We start from the raw sequence: 14907 nt of genomic DNA on the forward strand, positions 1-14907 counted from the left end.
CACGCCATTAAGCAAGAGAGTCCATTCATGCGAGAGGGGGGCTTTTAATTTGAAATCATCCCCCAGAACGGACAGCCCCGTTCTATTTAAACTGTCTATACCGCTATCTGACTCCTGCTTACCTTGAAGTCTGACACCAACATACAGCAACCGAATGCCATCAGAGGATCAGATTTGACAAAAACGCTGCGATTAGAGGAACAAAAATTTTATCGAAGTTCGTACTTATAACTTTGGCTCAGCGGGGCGGCACTGTCATCGCACACTTCTAAGGCTGGGGGCTTGAATTCCACTCTTTCTCTTGGCGCATGCAGTCTGCATGCTCTCCTAACAATCTGTGGGTTTCTTACTCCAGTAAAAGGCACACAGTTAGATGAACTGGAGCCCCTAAATTGCCCCATTTTGTATGCGGTCGACTGGAATCCCATCCCGGGTGTCCTCCTGCCCTGCGCTGCCTGGGACAGGCTCCAGACCGCCATGTGACCCTCCACTCGATAAGCGGCTAGAAGATGATTGGATGTCTCTCATCTCTGAACATCTCCATTTCTCCTGCCGGCTCCGCCTTTTATCCTTTGTCCCCCCCTGTCTGCCTCACGCGCTCCCTGTGTCTTCCTGTCACTCGTCACATCAGCGCCATGCCTTGACATCCCTCCCGGCAGCCCAAGGACCCCGTTCTGCCGTCACGCCCCGCTGGGCCCGTGGGTGGAGCTTTAGGTGCGACTCAATCAGTGGACCAACAATGGCCTGTGCCACAGACTGGCTCTGATCCGGCTGATGACTGATGGGGGGGGGGTCCAGTCAATGGGATGTTCTGCTGGTTCAGGCATCGCTGAGTAGATAGACTTTATCCAGCTTCTCCGGATCACGGCACCGCATCTTCATGCAATCTGGTACATCGCTGGGTCAGCGTATGCCAACCCAAATGGCGATATTACTGTTTTAGCAACAAATGCACATTTGCGTTACATTTTATGCAGAGAGACATACAGGGTCAGCTAGTCCCAGGAGCATCTGTGGGTTTAGGGCAGTAGTTCTCAAACTCGGCCCTCGGGCCCCACTGCCCTGCTCGTTTTCCCGCTATCCCTGCCCCACACACAAGTCCCAGCTGTCTTTCAGCTTCTGATTGACTGAACACACCTGATCCAGGTAAATCAGCAGTGTGTGGGGCAGGGAGAGCTGGAGAAGAAGCAGGGCAGAGGGGCCCTGAGGACCGGGTTTGAGAACCACTGGTTTAGGGCCTTGCTTGGGGGCCCAGCGGCGCAATCATTCTGTCAACGGTGGGATATAAACCCGTGACCTTCCGATCGCAGATCTAGCATCCCAAATCCACTGACCTACACGGCATCCATCACTCTCACTGTCTTTTGTTTTCATGTAATATATAACGGCCATATTCTAACCATAACAGCGAGACACCCGTGCTGACAGGTTGCTAATACACAGACTTGAGCGATTCAGGAATGGCACTGGGCCTCTTTATGGGACGCAGGGGGTAGAATAAGGAGCATTAGGTCATAACCCCCCCCCCCTCCAAAATAAAAGAGGGTTGCCATTGGTTTCTTGACAGGCAGCATCCCACACTGATGAGGATCAGAATTGACATCTCAATGAGGAGAAGCCCAGCACCAGTCTGCTAGTCGGCTGCTGCTTTACCACCGTCTTTGTTATTCCTCTGCGCCTCCCTCTCTGGGTAATGCCACTGTTTTTTTTTTTTTTTGGGGGGGGGGGGGGGAGGTACCAAGACAGGGGGAGGGCCAGTCGTCACGCCCCACTGCCCCTCAATTGGTGTCTTAGGCTGTGGCCACAAAACTGCCATGCTTGGTATACCTCGCCTTAGCATACGAATGGGGCATCCATTGTCTGTGCACAAACGCACATTAAACCTGTCTGGAAACAACTGAAGGGGGTGAAAGCTTCTGCTGCCCTCCCCCTAATAAACTAATTAATTGGACGTCACTCCGAGATGAAGTCCTCTAACTCCCAGCTTGTTTTCTCTCCCGTCCCGACAAACTTCCCATATAAACACAAACAAGACATTTATGGTTCTGCCAGACAGTCTCTGGTCGCGATTCCCTCATCACGCCCGGTGTGAGGTTCCGTTTGAAGACCGGCGAGATGTTAACAGGCTCGTACAAAAGCTTGTTTATGTCATATAAGCCTTTTTCCAAGGCATTTTATTAGAGACGCTGTTGTGGTGCTCAGGCACATGACAACGAGGGCGTTCCGACGTCAAGGGTAAAGATAAACACATAAGAGACTCCTGCTTCTTTAAAAATACTTTTTCATTTGGTTTAAGACTTTTTTTAATCACCAGAGATTTTGAAACAAATATGGTTTTTCTGTGAATATCAGTAAGGAGGCAGTAGTTGATTGATTTTGACATTTACTGTATCCAAAGTGAGGCCTGGGGAGTGGCAGATCTTATGCAGGGGATGACGGAGGTGACCTGAAGTTCAAGCAGAATGAATTTTTAGATCGCGGCTCCCTTTATCCTCCTAGCTTCACCCCAGCGTCACAAACTATGATGGCACAAATATTTCCTCTACCCATGTTTGTCTGAAAAATCCAGCTCGTCCTAGGACCGGCGATGGGGGAGGGAAGAGACTGAGGGACAAGGAGATGGACCCATGGCATTGGGTGGCCATCGTGATGCAGAAGATGCAAAGAAGCAATTTATAGCTCAGGGGCTTCAATGGTGGTGGTGGTGGGGGGGGGGGGGGGCGCATGGGGTCCGATCCGGCTCACTCCGGCTCCCAGGCAGGGCCCTCATCTCTGACGCTCATTCCTTTAATTAGACACTTGGATCCAGCAAGTGTCCAGTACAGCACTCTACATGCCTGTTCAGTTGGATGGTGGGCAGCGGCACCCCAAGTCCAAACTCATATGCATAATCCACCGGGCCCCTGCCAATACAGCCCCCACCCCATTCCCTCCAAGCCCTCGACAAACAGAGCCTGTGCCCCCAACCCCCCTTCACCCCACAGAGCTAGCATCGGGGGGGCCAGTGGGCACAGTGAGAAAATGAAGACCTCTGGTCCCCTCTAAATCCCCAAGAATTTCTCATTAAGTGCAGGTTCGTGGGCCCCAGGGGACCCCAATCTCTGAGGGGGGAGCCCCCCTACGGCCCCCCACTCTCTACATCAGCTGGGCTTCTCGTCCTTGTGTAGTTCCCATCTTCTGTTTCTCTGCACACAAGCACCCCCGCTCCACCCTTCTCCATCTCGGACTTTAGCTCTTCAAGGTCCTTAGCACTTCCTTCGCCTTTCAGTCTTTTTTTAAATTGTGCTTTCGTTCGAGTGGAAGACCTGAGCCACAGCGGCGCGGAGAGAAAACGCTTTTGTCGTGTGTTCGTATCAAAGCGCGCGCTTAACGCGTCACAGCCGGGAACTCATAAGTGTCTGCGCTTTAAGCATAATGAGATGGATTTAGGAGGTATCTCAGCGCTCCCGAGAGGCAGAGCTCACGCCACCCCAGCGGGAAACACCAATAGAAGTGCTTAGTTTGGGGCTGACTCTATAGAGAACTGAAAGATTTAAAAGAGGAACAAATGGGAAAACTTCACACTTACCTACATTGTTCTGCTTTCTTCTCTAATGAATTAGCCATCAGCTAAAGTTGACAGGCTCTTCAGTTTTTTATGCTGTCTTATTTCCATTTTTCCTTATTATCAAACGTATTTTTAAAATTTGCATATCGAATTCGTATTTCGACCAAATCATGGAATTTTTTAATTTCCCGCGCATCACATCTTAGCAGGCCATTCGCGCCATCTAGTGGTAAGATCTGTGCATGTCACAAAAAAACTTGAACCGCTTCGCCTGTTCTGCGGACTATTTGGAATGACCGACATGAGGAGAAGGTTGCGGTACTAAATTACGACTTATAAATATTCATTGGGGAAACTTGGTCTCTGGCAAACTACGCTATGCAAGCCATGTTGGATACTGGATATTGGCTAATAAAATAAACAGTTAGGCATTATAACTTTCAGAACTCAAATGTTAAATCAAATGCAAACAGCGGAACTACAAACACACATAACTTACATTGACGTTTGTGAAATTATGTTTCATGCGACACCTTCAGACAAACCTGGATTAAACTGTGACAATTCAATGTAGTAAGTATTTTTACTGGGGTGACTACAATTGTCAGAAAAAAAGGGTACCAGTTTGTACCTTTGCTTGTCACTGGGGCTGTACCCTCAAGGGCCCACCAGTTTTACCCTAAGCAATAGGTATTTGTACCTTTTAAGGTACAGAAGTGACAGTGTATAGAAGAATACAACGTATTACATCTAAAATGAGGCACCTCCGCAAACCTTTGTGCAATGATTTTTGACACTTATTCACATTATATATTACATGCCCTGGAAAGTCTACTATCTGTTTCAGTTCTTTATCTGCATGGCTTATTTACCAGAAGTTATGTGTAATGTATGAGATGCATCATGGGTAAATACCACGCAGTGAAGAATGCCTGACCCTCACCAGGAACATTGTTCAGTGGAGACGATAATCAGTGGGGGGAGTTTGGAACACGAGCTCTAAGTTTGGTGGTGGAGGAGAATGATCACAAGCGAGGGAGAGAGGGAGAGAAGGGGGGAGAGAGAGAGAGAGAGAGAGAGAGAGAGAGAAAGCTGTCATGAGCAGAGACAGCTGACATCTGGCAACAGGGGTCAGAGGTCAGGAGATGGAAGCAGCAGGGGAGAGGAGAGCAAAAACTAAACAATAGGAAGGAACGTCCCCATACCTTCGTCAAAGGATGGACGTGGAGTGGGGGGGGCAGAGGCAGGCTTCCAGAACTTTCTCTGTGAGGAAGTGACTACGAGGCACCCGAAAGCGCATCAACTGCTCCATCGATGTCTCCATCCCGTCGTGGGAGAAGCCCTGGTTTTATTGACGTACCACAATCTGAACCACATGGCCAATGACACTAATGTATGTGACGGCCTCTGTGGTGGGTGCAGTGCATTTGTTAAGATCGTTTAGATTTGTGTAGCTAATAGTTAATAATAAAAAGACAAGTTTATTTTCATTTTCCTATTGTGAAATGAAGGTGAACATTGTTCTTTAATATGAATTAATTTCCGCTTATTAAGTTTTGAAACAATATCTTTGTTTTTATTCAATGTATATGGCTTAAATTCAGAGCACACATTTTTTTGTTGTGCACTGTGTGCTGTGGTGTGTAAATAATGACATTTAATCACTTCACTTCATAGTCTATTTTTGATTTTCTATACCATTTTCTATACCTTTTTATCAGATTTTTATTATGTTAACACCTGTACCAAAACAAAGTCCTTGTACGTGTACATCTGGTACATATTATGAAGATTCTAATTCCTGATCATGTAATGCTACCCCTGGGTTGGGGAGCCTGATCCATGGAGGGCAGGTGTGACTGCAGGTCTTTGGGATGACTTCTCAATCAGCCAATAACAGTGGGTCCCCAGGACTGGAATTGATAACCACTGAAACATCTTAAAGACTGGCGTTACTACTGAATCCGGTCCTTTCCTCACTGAATGACAGCAATCCTCTGAGGCCCACTAATTGTAATTTTTAGGTGCTATGTTGCCCCCTGGTGACACTGGTGGTCATTACATGTTTAAGTTTTTATTTTTTTTTCTAACGCAATGTGACATGCAAATGTACTGAATACGTTTTTACCTTTTAGGCCATCATTCAAGCGGTGAAATATATAGCAGAATAACAGATTACAGGCGTCTTAAGAAGCACTGCATTAGAATCAGTATCATCTGTTTTGGCGCCGGTGATGGATTGACGTTTATGATTAAATGTACAAATAAAATGAGGCAAAAGTACAAAAAAAAAATACTGAACTAACAGTATCAGCACACAATGGAGCACTGAGAAGGTAAGTGATGCTAACCACAATGCGTTCAGTGACATGGCCCATCCCCCCAAATACAACCCCCCCCAACTGGCACCTCCAGCCCTGGAAAGCCAGTGACTCCCGACACTGCAAGTTCCTCTGGTGCCAGTTTTTACAGTGGGTCAGATGCTACAGGCCTTAAAAGGGAAATACTGTTCTGCAAAAGCACAAGACCCTGAAAACGCGACCTGAAGTTGTAAAACCGGTTAAGCAGAACTGGTTAGACTGTCAAATGAATGGAAGTTGGTTTACTTGGTTGCAGAGGCAATGAATTGAGCAGAAGACAGCACCCAAAAAGGAGCGACGTTTGGAGTGGTTCTTTGTGTGGAGCTCCCTTTCATTTAAAATCTTTGGTGGAGCTTTAAAGTGGTAAGGCTTTTTGTTGGTGCTGGAGCTTCCTTCTTGGCAGCGGGCTTCACGGGCGAGCTTTATGGGCGGGCTTCACAGGCGGGCTTCACGGGCGAGCTTCACAGGCGAGCTTTATGGGCGGGTTTCACGGGCGGGCTTCACGGGCGGGCTTCACGGGCGGGCTTCACGGGCAGGCTTCACGGGCGGGCTTCACGGGCGGGCTTCACGGGCAAGCTTTATGGGCGGGCTTCACGGGCGGGCTTCACGGGCGGGCTTCACGGGCAGGCTTCACGGGCAGGCTTCACGGGCGGGCTTCACGGGCAGGCTTCACGGGCGGGCTTCACAGGCGGGCTTCACGGGCAAGCTTTATGGGCGGGCTTCACGGGCGGGCTTCACGGGCGAGCTTCACAGGCGGGTTTCACGGGCGGGCTTCACGGGCGGGCTTCACGGGCGGGCTTCACAGGCGAGCTTTATGGGCAGGCTTCACGGGCGGGCTTCACGGGCGGGCTTCACGGATGAGCTTCACAGGCGAGCTTCACAGGCGAGCTTTATGGGCGGACTTCACGGGCGGGCTTCACGGGCGGGCTTCACAGGCAGGCTTCACGGGCGGGCTTCACGGATGAGCTTCACAGGCGAGCTTCACAGGCGAGCTTTATGGGCAGGCTTCACGGGCAGGCTTTACAGGCGGGCTTCACTGGCGAGCTTCACGAGCGGGTTTCACGGGCGAGCTTCACAGTTGGGCTTCACAGGCGGGCTTCACGGGCGGGCTTCACAGGCAGGCTTCACGGGCGGGCTTCACGGGCAGACCCCCAGTACTCTTTTGTTCTTTGCTCAGCCACTTATCAGCACTAAAATGTGCACCCCCATCCCCTTTACCAGCTTGTACCAGGATCAGACCCCTATCCTTAAGGCCCAGGCTGGCATTCCTAGGTCCCTAAATATTTTGAGTCATAAAACTAGGAATGCAGGCCTTCCTGGTTATCTGGACTTCCTTGAGTATGTGTCCAGGTGTACCTTACCTTGTGGGGACCAAATGGCCCCACAACATGATAAATACCCATTTTTTTGTTTTTTTTTTTGAAGTGGAAAATTCTGTTATAAAAATTGGTGACTGCAATGGAAAAACTAAAAATTCAAAAACTTTGCTTGGTTACTTATGGTTATGGTTAGGGCTGGGTAGGGGTTAAGGTCATCATAGTTAGCATTAGCATTGTTTCCCACAGAAATGAATGAGCAGTCCCCAAAAAGATACGGTTACACGTGTGTGTGTGTGTGTGTGTGTGTGTGGGCGTGCGTGTGCGTCGGAATCACTCCATGCCCAGGCCACAGAGGACCTCTGGTACCAGGCTGGACTTGAACAATTCTCTTCCATTGTTGGTCGTGACTATACACAAGTTTGATTGAAGCCTAGCAGGGTTGTTCAGAATTTATGAATCAGATTTTGAATCGACTTGGCCACACCCTGTAAGATGTTGAATTGGAATGACAGTAAAAAGCATTTAATTAATTTCAATTCCAGGCCAACATACAAAGCATTTACTTCAAAGGTGGTACATCTATATATTGACCTTAAATTTGTACTGGTGAGTGAACTTTATATTTGCATGAACGTTTTAGCCCATTCTAACAATATGCATTTGGTTTATGCAAAGCCCTTTTCCATGGACATATTTTTGTTGATTTTTGCCATATTTAACTGTATATGTGTTCCCATTAGTTTGCAGTAGCTTTTCTTGCGAGTACCGGTGGCTTGTCAGAAGTATAGGGCTGTAATCGGGTTGTATGACTGTATGAAGTGCTATTCCACCATGGTATAGAAAATGACAGTTCAATGATTAATTCTATAGGTGACAGTTCAAGTGTGGCATTCATTATAAATGACAGTGATATGCACAGACTTTTCAGGCAGGTGCTCAAACGGGGTCGGGGGGGATTCAATGTATGCTGTTTATGTTAACATGCTGGGTAATTCATATATAAATGTGAAGCTGTTTTGTTAAAGCTGCACTTACGCTATGTATATGAATTTGTGTGAAATCAATATCAATTCTACTTCCTTATATTCATTGATTTGTGATTCTGCACCAGGTCTTCAACCGATTTATGAATTGAATTTGATTTTCAAGGTCATTCTCAAGTCAGTTCTGAATGATGCACAACCCTGTTATGTACTCAGATTGCATACAAATATTAAAACGTCAAACCCCTTTTGCGCTAACTTATAGCAGACATTGTTGTTTTATATTTGCAATATTGGCCTCTTATTATATCATCAGCGTTATTACGTTGTCCAAAAAAAAAGCATCAGTGTGTTTTTGTCATCTAGTCTGGCCGATCTCCGGTTCAAATAAAGAACGAACAACGAGTGTGTAGGAGCAGATGTAAATCTACGAACTAGATAATAACAATAATAACTTCTTTATTTGCGAAGAGTTCCGGGAAACTAATTTACAATCGATCTGACGTACTAGACAACGAACTACTTTGCGTTACGAAGCTTTTGGGAATCTTTCTGTAATCTTAATCTTTCTGTAAATGCATTAGTGCAAATGCTAATAAACGTAAAGATTTTGTTACGTCTACATCAGTGACCTCCGATTGGTTCGTATTTAGCTCGTGACCATTTCCCGATTAGCTCTGTTCATTTCGATGTTTTTCCTGGTTATTCTTGTACAGGAATGAAGAATGTTGAATGTTTTCCCTTAGGTTTCACATGGAGGACAGGACGTACAAGACATTTCCTACTTGGCAAATGTTTTTTTACTAAATCGTATTTTGTGTACATTGCTTGCTGCTTACAAGCAAAGAAAATTACAAATTTACCGAACGCTGCTTCTTGCAGATAAATTACAGTACGACAACAGCACAGTGAAACTGAGGGGAAGTGTGACTGGGCATCACTGTAGACCTTGCAGACGAACTGCACCTCGCTGCCCACCACCGCAGTGATGTTGGCTGGCAGTCCTGCCTGGAAGACGGGCCGTTGGGGGGGAGCGTTCTGCAAAGAGGGGGGGGATCTATGAGATACCAGTGTTAGGTGGAGCTCCTAGTCCTGAAGAACCATCCACAGACTGGGCAGAAAGGGATCTCTAAATGTGAACCACAAGGAATTCATGTGTTCACAGAAATAAACGCAAATTCCTCCAGTAATTAAAAAAGCTGTCACTACTCGTTCCCCCATAACAAGCTGGCGAAGCTCCTGGCCGCAGATTCATTCTTTAAAACAAACTCCACAAAAACCATAAAAAGAAACGTTAATTATGGGCACTAATCGGATGAGTCAAGTCAAGTAGGTTTTATTGTCATTTCAACCATACACACAGTATATAGAGAAATGAGATAACGTTCCTCCAGGACCATGGTGCAACACAGAGCAGGACAAGACAGAGCAACATCATAAGTGCAGACAGGACACAAGCGCAACAATACAATTTGACAGGACAAGACAACATACAGTGCCAATTAACGGTGGAAATAACATTCTGGATACAGTGTTTAAGTTACTGTATGGTAGCAGCGAAGGTTATTTGTGCAAAAATGCTATGCAAAAATGCCGTGGTATAGAAGAATAAGGGGTTGAGAGGCAATAAATGACAATAAATATTATATACAGATGTACAGATGTATGTGTGTGTGTGGGGGGGGGGGGGGTTGTGTTCAGTTCCGGTTGAGGAGCCTGATGGCCTGAGGGAAGAAGCTGTTCCCCGTTCTGGCAGTGGAGGCCCGTATGCTACGGAACCTTTTGCCAGACGGGAGGAGGGAGAAGAGTGTGTGTGAGGGGTGTGTGAGGTCATCCACAATGCTGGTGGCTTTGCGGATGCTGCGTGTGGTGTAGATGTCCGTAATAGAGGGGAGAGAGACCCCAATGATCTTCTCGGCCGTCCTCAAAATCCTCTGTAGGGTCTTGCGGTCTGAGACGTTGCAATTCCCGTACCAGGCTGTGATACAGCCACAGAGAATGCTCTCTATGGTCCCTCTATAAAACATGGTGAGGATTGGGGGTGGAAGGTGCGCTCTCCTCAGTCTCCGCAGGAAGTAGAGACGCTGCTGGGCCTTCTTGGCAATGGAGCTGGTGTTGAGGGTCCACGTGAGGTTCTCCGTGATGTGGACACCGAGGAACTTGGTGCTCTGGATGATCTCCACCGAGGAGCCGCCGATGCTCAGCGGGGAGTGATCTCTCTGTGCCCTCCTGAAGTCGGCAACCACCTCCTTTGTTTTACAACCGCCTCCTTTGTTTTGAGATAGCTGAAGGAAAGGGAGAGATAAGCAGCACTTGCAGAGCCAGCCAGACGGCCGTTAATTAGTTCCATTAGGGGAGTTCGTAGCCAGGGCCGTGCAGTGGACGCTTTGAAGTCACTGGACCTTTGCTTTGGCCGCTCCATTTCCCCTCTCACGCTCGGAGATGGCAGTCAACCCCAAGCCGGACTCTTAAACATGTCTGCCTTAGCTCACCTTCACCTTGATGCCCCCAATGCGATGCTCCCCTCTGAACTCCCAGACCGCTCTTCAGCCACCGAATTCTGGGCACAGGGCTCCCTGCAGCAATGCAGCGAAATTTGACCGTGCTGCCGGCAGGGGGCAGCATACTGGTTCTTCTCCATCCGTTCTTCCAGCCTCATCCGTCTACTGAAAAGTCACCAAGAGTCGCCAAGAGGAGTATGAGGTAGGAGATCTAATGGCCTATCGGTGGCCTCCAGCCCACGGCAAAAAACTGAAGCTACAGGATCGTCATTCATGCATAAAAGACGCCCTAATAAATCGAACAGAACGCTACTGCTGCCCGAGACCCCGCCTCCATTCCGTCGTAATCGGACGGCGGAGCGCAGACCTGTGTGCCTTGGCAGGTGTCAGGGACCGTGGCTGCCAATCTGCTGCCGTTTCCCAAATTTCTCTCGAGCCAAAGGAAAAGCGCAACAGTCCATCTCCGAGGGTGCAAAGAATGCACTTGGAATGTACGCTTGGAGTGGCGGCCAGGCCGGGAGAGAGCCGGTGATCCCACATGACTCACGGCGACACGCCGGACCCAGACGGGACGAGTGGAGCTCTGGCATGCCGCGACAGGGGCCGGGCTAGCGCCGGCGAGGGCTCGCCTGGAAACGCCCCCCCATGCGCTCGGCGATTTTCTGGCATTAACACTTCCATGCATGAGGAATCTTGGCAGGCTTCAGTCGGCCCGTTTACAGAGCTAACCGCGGCTCCCAGAAAAAGAGAAAAAAAAAACCCATTCCAGCTCCAGTTCCTGCCGCAACCCGTCCAGCGTCTCACATCACACTGAGCCCCGAGGTCTCAAAACAAATGCGATTTATTCCCACACTCCAAACAATCAGTCTCAATAATAAATATGACATGTGAGGAAATTCCTACATAAAACAAATAAATGCAATAAATATTAGTAAATAAAGGCCTTTATGTTCATTTTCCTTCAAGGACCCCCTCCTTAACTATTAATAATACATATGGACTGAGCAAGGAGTCTGAGTGTCTGAGATTGTCGGGCACACTGCAGGATAAAGACCAAGATCCAGACCTTGAATCACTTCTTTGGCACAGCCATTTGTAGTGTGTCTGTCTGCGGGGAGCATGTTGACCCCACTGAAAGATTTACTTAAACTCGGCAGCAACATTCATGTCTCTGGTGACTCTTCCTATGAAGTCAGCAGACGGATTGGGAGAGCATGAGGCGTCATAAGGTCGCTGGAAAGGGGTTTTTGGCACTCCCAACATCTTTGCAAGACGACGAATGTCCAAGTCTTTGGACTCCTGGTGCTCCCTGTCTTGCTGCATGGCTGTAAGGAAGACTGGACTTCTACGGTACTTTGTGTCTTCGGTGAATCCTTGAGTACCGCTGGCTTGACTTTGTATCGAACGATACACTGCTAGAGGAGCCCCGGATGAGGAACATTACCCGCATTGTGAGGGTATCCGAGGAGTGTCAAATGAAGACTATAAAACATCATTCATCAGTATCCTGAAACAATGTCATCGCAACTGCGCGGCATTTCACCGAAACTGAAGAGGACCCATTACCCATTACATTCAACAAACCATCTAAAGATCTCGAGTATGACAGCATCGCTACTTTTGCGTCATTTAAAAAGTCTCTCTTGTATTTCAAGATTAGATCAGACTAGAGTAGATTAGACTTATAGATTTGCAGATAGGCTCACAGTGGCAAAATCCTTGTAAACTCATTCAAACAGCAAGTCTTAATCTGCCGTTAGGGTGATGAGGATGTAGCAACAATTTGTCATTTATGATCATCCAGTATTGCATTTGCATTTATGTGTTGTACCAACCTAATAACTAAGATCGTAAGACAGGCTATTTAAAATCCAAACTGTAGCAACTGATTACCTGTTTCATTCCACTCAATCCGTTCTTATCAGTTTGATTAAGTAAGAGACGATCTATTTCCCTTCCAAAAGAATTAGGATCCCCATTAAGGTCTATCCTTCACGTTGCTCTTTGATAGTCTGGCGATATGTTGTTTGTCAGGATGCAGACGCTGGCTGAACTATGAATCCATCCAGATCAATAGAGCAGCAGCTCGCTGATCCTCTTCACCCTGCTTCTACTTCGGCTCTGAATCAGAGCATAATCCGTAGAACTGGGGGATATTCAGGAGATATCTGGTGACTCCTACTAGTCTATGAATTACTAGTCTATGAATACAAATAGGTAATTATGAATAAAAATATGACAAATGTCCTTCACAGCGCAATGAGTTCGATTGAGGGAGAGAAAGGAAGGAGGAGGGGACATGATTCCGTAACCCCCACCTCTCCCCAAATAAATCCCTCACGAAAAGTTGCAAGCGACACAAATACAAGGCGCGATCTACCCCAACAAGAATGGCACTGCCATACTGCATAGGCCTACTGCATAAAATTTAAAAAAGGTTTACTTGCGATTATTAATGTATCGGTAAAATAAGAATTTTAAAAGCGTATTAATGTACCTGCACATAAATATACACAATAACTAACATTAACACCTATAAATAAGATTATAATGATACTGACTTCGTGTATGACAGAATACAATGATGCATAAAATGCTCCAAATATGTTAACTGTGAAAATAAAACAGCTAGCTGCACAAATCGATGGACTTACCTATGCATATCTAAAATTTCACTCATTTTTTGTTCATACTCATAATTATTAATCATCACAAATTTTTTATTACCAATAAAATTGTAAATTCTGTAGGCTTTCTTAAATAAACAATCCTATACCTAATTCCCACACTTTTTCACAAGTTGATTTTTGCTGCATTTCTACCGTGAGAGTCCTGCAAATGCATGTGGAGATATGTGTATCTGTGTCTTAATCCGTGTTTGCGTAGCTAGATTTGTAAAAGTGTACACTTTTTAGCCATTAATGCCAGAGTTGTAGTACTCATCCGGCCTTGGTCTCGAGACCGCTTGACCTGATCTCAGCCTCGTCTTGGTCTTGAGCCCTTTTTGTCTTGATCTTGCCTTGGTCTTGGTCATAAGTCTGGAAATATTACAAAACATATTATCTGAATCAATATGCAAATATGCTTCTTTCCCCTCACTAAGTGAAAAAAAAATTTCTTGCGCTGTGCTCAAGAAAAAAAAACACTACACCTCCCAGCTGCCCCGGTGGTATAACGCAATTGGATAGCTTCAGAGGGCGCAAGGGCTGCTGGGAAGAAATATTGAGTAAGCGGGCCCTTTAAAATGAACGTGAAAGACGCCGGGATGATCGCGATCGTCCATCCGTCTGGTTGTGCTTAGGACTCTTACACTCACTTGGATCACAACTCGATAACCTTGGGTTACAGCTTCCGTCTCGATGTACGTGCTGTCTTCTGCCTGCTTGTCCGTGTGAGTTCATCTCGAGTGGATACGTCTTCGTCCGGGGATAATTGTAGTATGAGGCTACTGCCCATCTTAAAGGTTGGGTTTCCTTCATGTTACACCTAATGGACTAGATTGGACTAACATTTCACATAACGCCATTAGTAAAAATAAATTTTATGAAGGGGACCATATCAGTAATAGTGTCCATAGTAACATTTCAAAGCCAAATGTGAATGTTAACGCATGTGTATTTAATGTTGGCTTGTAATGTCTGTTAATATCAAGCATTTCTCTAGTGATGGCATAGTCAAATTCTAGGCTGTCCTTCAACTTTAAATGCACTAGTTAAGCATTTCATCCAGCGAAACGGAGCGATATTTAATGTAGCCTGTAGAAAGAATGCTTTGAATTTTCTCTGCTGTTATATTTTGTAGGAGAGGTTACTTTGATGAATCAAAGATATGACATTTTCTTGCTAATAAAGGTACTCAAGTGGTGAACATACTGTAAACTTCTTTGATAGTATGTAATATTGAGTATATTTTTAGAAAATGTTAATTGAGCAACAGGCAAATGTAGAATATATCAGTGTTTGAAATCACTGTGCATTTCTGTCAAATAGTCCCCCATACGGGGTACTTGTGTTGGCTCTGGATCTTGGATTCCTCCTCTCTTAATCCCCCAATGCAGAAAAATAAACTTGACCCCATAATCGCACCAAGTTCCTGTTCCCCCCCCCCATTCCTGCCACATTCCACAGCCCTTGGTCTGTATGCCCTGTTTATCCAGGTGACACCACTTGGGGATGGTGGGAGGGATGAGTATCCTCC

At 46.5% G+C, this 14907-nt stretch overlaps 1 protein-coding gene across 1 annotated transcript in view; it reads right to left on the reverse strand.

The window, feature by feature from the left end:
• Positions 1-10728, reverse strand: part of fgfr4 (fibroblast growth factor receptor 4) — a 51884-nt gene extending 41156 nt beyond the window's left edge. The window contains exon 1 of the mRNA XM_048997669.1: positions 10708-10728. The gene's annotated coding sequence lies outside the window, so the exon portion shown is untranslated. The remainder of the gene's footprint in view (positions 1-10707) is intronic.
• Positions 10729-14907: the final 4179 nt, after the last annotated feature.

The sequence above is a fragment of the Brienomyrus brachyistius genome, unplaced genomic scaffold (assembly GCF_023856365.1).
Source record: "Brienomyrus brachyistius isolate T26 unplaced genomic scaffold, BBRACH_0.4 scaffold35, whole genome shotgun sequence".
NCBI classification, from domain to species: domain Eukaryota; kingdom Metazoa; phylum Chordata; class Actinopteri; order Osteoglossiformes; family Mormyridae; genus Brienomyrus; species Brienomyrus brachyistius.